This window comes from Macaca nemestrina, chromosome 8 (genome assembly GCF_043159975.1).
Source record: "Macaca nemestrina isolate mMacNem1 chromosome 8, mMacNem.hap1, whole genome shotgun sequence".
NCBI lineage: Eukaryota > Metazoa > Chordata > Mammalia > Primates > Cercopithecidae > Macaca > Macaca nemestrina.
In genome coordinates, this window is record NC_092132.1 from 13,285,646 (window position 1) to 13,289,012 (window position 3,367).

The following is a 3,367-nucleotide window of genomic DNA, read 5'->3' on the forward strand; positions in this document are numbered from 1 at the left end:
AAGGCAGACCACGGTACCTCTATACTCCTTTAGTGCACTGTGGAAGCTCAATAAATACTCCAATCAACATGCTCTGATAGTTTTGCTTTTAAGACATGTTTAGATACTGTCTCATGAGTAGATTATAAAAGTGGAGATAGAGACAATGAAGGAAAAAATATCTCAACTCCCTAATCACAGAAAGCTACTTCTCCTTTTCTTAAAAAACCTACATATATATGAGCATATTGTATCAATCTTATGAGATTACCACCAATAATCCATGAATGCTGAGGACTGAGATCGCAGCTTTTCTGGTGTGTGCCCTAAAAAATACACTTGGCACCCTAAGATGGTGGCCCTGTGTCACAGCCACCACCATGAGAAATTGCTGATCACCCTGTCCTGGGTCCTAGGCTTAATTTTTTTTTTTTTTTTTTTGAGACAGAGTCTTGCTCTGTTGCCCAGGCTGGACTGCAGTGGCATGATCTCAGCTCACTGCAAGCTCCACCTCCCGGGTTCATGCCATTCTCCTGCCTCAGCCTCCTGAGTAGCTGGGACTACAGGCATCCGCCACCATGCCCGGCAAATTTTTTGTGTTTTTAGTAGAGACGGGGTTTCAATACGGTTTATCTCAGTGGTTGGAAGTTCCAGGGATGCAGGTGCCCACTCTGATACAGGCAGTTTAATATTATGGTGATTAAAAAAATACTTAAATGCCATTCATCCATTCATCCATCCATCTATCCACTCACCCACCCAATAGTTATTGAGCTTTTATGGTGTACCTGGCAAAAGGCAATGTTCTACCAGAACTGCCCTTAATATTCTATGGGGACACAAACTCTTTGGTTCCTATCATATCTTTGGTTCTCAACCCCCATGCATCAGATATCCTGTAGTGAGAGGATATTTCATTTTCTCCCTCTCCTCAGACAGGAAAGCAGAACTTCTAAAGAGCTCAGTGTTTGCTGACTTTCATGGCATGAAAATATCCCAAGGTTGGCAACACCTTAAGTAATCAAAAGGTCATGGTGCCAAACCAACAGTTGAATCCCTTCCCTACCTTCTAGGGAAACCATGTGATAATCATTTTTTTTGACGAATACAACACACTGGAATCTTTTCAACAACATGATCTTAACTAACAGCCTAAGGTTGGGTTGTCCCAGAAGTAGACCCTTAGACAAGGACTTAAGGGCACGTAGTTTATTTGGAAACTGAAGAAAACACTGTGAGGAGAGTGAAGAAATAAGAAAGGAAAGAAAAGGCAGCCAATGAATGTGGTTTATCAAGCCAAATACCACCGTGGAGGCCTAGACCACTTCCCACTAGAAGTGCCATCCAAGACTTTGGGAGCAAGGGTAGGATGCACATTTCAAAGTCATCTCATCCAAGGGAAAAAAGTGGAATACCCACACACATGCACAAAAACACACACGTGCACGCACGCGCGCGCGCACACACACACACACACACAGAGAAAGAGAGAGACAGACAAACAGAGACAGTGAGAGAGAGGGATGGAGGGAGACAAACTTCCATCAGTCATTGCTCCTGAGGAGGGTGATATTTCCTTCCGGCCTGCTGCACAGTTGGGGACAAAATGGGCTCTGGTGGCCAGAGAAGTCTTTAGGCAAAGAAATGCAGATGTCAGCAGCTGACAATCAGCCAGCATGCACTAAAATGGCAAGGATGGAGGCATGCCCCCATGGCATTTGCTGCAAGTAATAAATTGCTTGTTGGCTGGCTCCTTCTTCCCTCCCTTTAATCCAGGAGGAATTGACTAAAGGTCCACTCACCATGGCTGTCACTGTGTTAGGTCACCCACAGTATAATGACCATCTGCCTTCTCCACATCTTCACTAGAGGCAGCTGAATGTGACTGGAGGAAAAAAAACGAAACTGAGCTGACCCATTTCACTTCAAGTTTACAACCATGAAACCTCAAATGGATGCTCAGACTTTTCCTAATTCGTTGACTCTTCTGCTCTACAGGACAACTATTTGGTATCTTCTCTTCTACCCTCAAATTCCCCTTGCCTCCCCCTCACTCTCAATTGAGGACTCAAGAACTTTGAAGAATTTGAAATTTTACCTTACTTACAACCTTACAAGGTGTGTTTCATGGATGCTGGCAAAAGACCTGAGATGCTTGGGTCAGAGACAAAGGACTTTATTACTTACAGCAAAGACAGTAGCCTGAGTGCCAGCATTCATGTTGCTTTCCTGAAACCTGAAGCAGTGCAGAGAGGGCCAGGGGACACCTACACATGCAGTGGTTTTAATTACACAGGAGAATTCTGAATTTAGGGAACCTGGATGTTTTATAATGGGCTTTAAGACTGCCTGTCTTATATCCCAGAAGGAGACATTATCTTTAAAATACAGGAAAATAAGTTTGTCTGCCTGTGGAGTCAAAGGGAAACATCATCCCTGTCTTCCCAGTCTGTTTGCTATACTGCATCCTTGAAAAGTTAGTCCAGAATAAAGGTAGTTTATGTCTCAGCTCACAAGACATGCAGAAATGCAGGAGACACATGGAGAATTGTTTAGTACGATTCTCATCTAATACTCAGTACAGTATTAGATCTCATCTAATATTCTTCTAATTAGATCTCATCTAATACTCTATTGAGATAATTGAAGCTTTCCAATGGGAATACTTTCATCTTCCTGCCATCAAAACTACAAAATTCCCCACATACTCTTTCTCTTCCTTCTTGTTACAATGAAGTAAGTGTTCCTTGTCCTTATTGAAGGTCAAATTCTCCACCTATCATCTAGTACAATGCCCTCTTACCTTCTCTAGGGTTTGATTCCTGCAAATATCTCCTCTTTGTTCTATATCAATTTCTCTCCCTCTTCTGTATCACTCTAATCTGCGTGCAAACACAGCCTAAAGTCTCCCATCTATAAAAATCCCTCCCTTGACTCTACATTCTGCTCCACATATCACTCCCCATTTATTTATTTGTTCTTATAAGACAACTTCTCAAAGAATGGTTACATTCCCTGTCATCTTTTCAATCAGGCACATAACATCATTCAACATAAACTGTTCCAGTCAAAGTCACAGATGACCTCCATATTGCTGCTTGGACCACTGGACACCTTTTAATCTTCCAGTATAATTCCACACTGACCACTCCTTCTTTTTTCAACATTTTTCTCTTATTAGCAATGACTATACATTCTACTAGTTTTCATTCTACCTTTTTGGTTACTTTCCCTCAGTCTTCTTTGCTTATTCCTCCTTCTTTAGCAATCGCTCTAAATGTTAGCGTACTTTAGTGCTCAGTCCTAGGCATTATAAAAGAAAAATTTTGCACTAGACACTTGTTAAAAATGGCAAGGCAGATTTTATTCAGTACTACTGCGGTAGAGG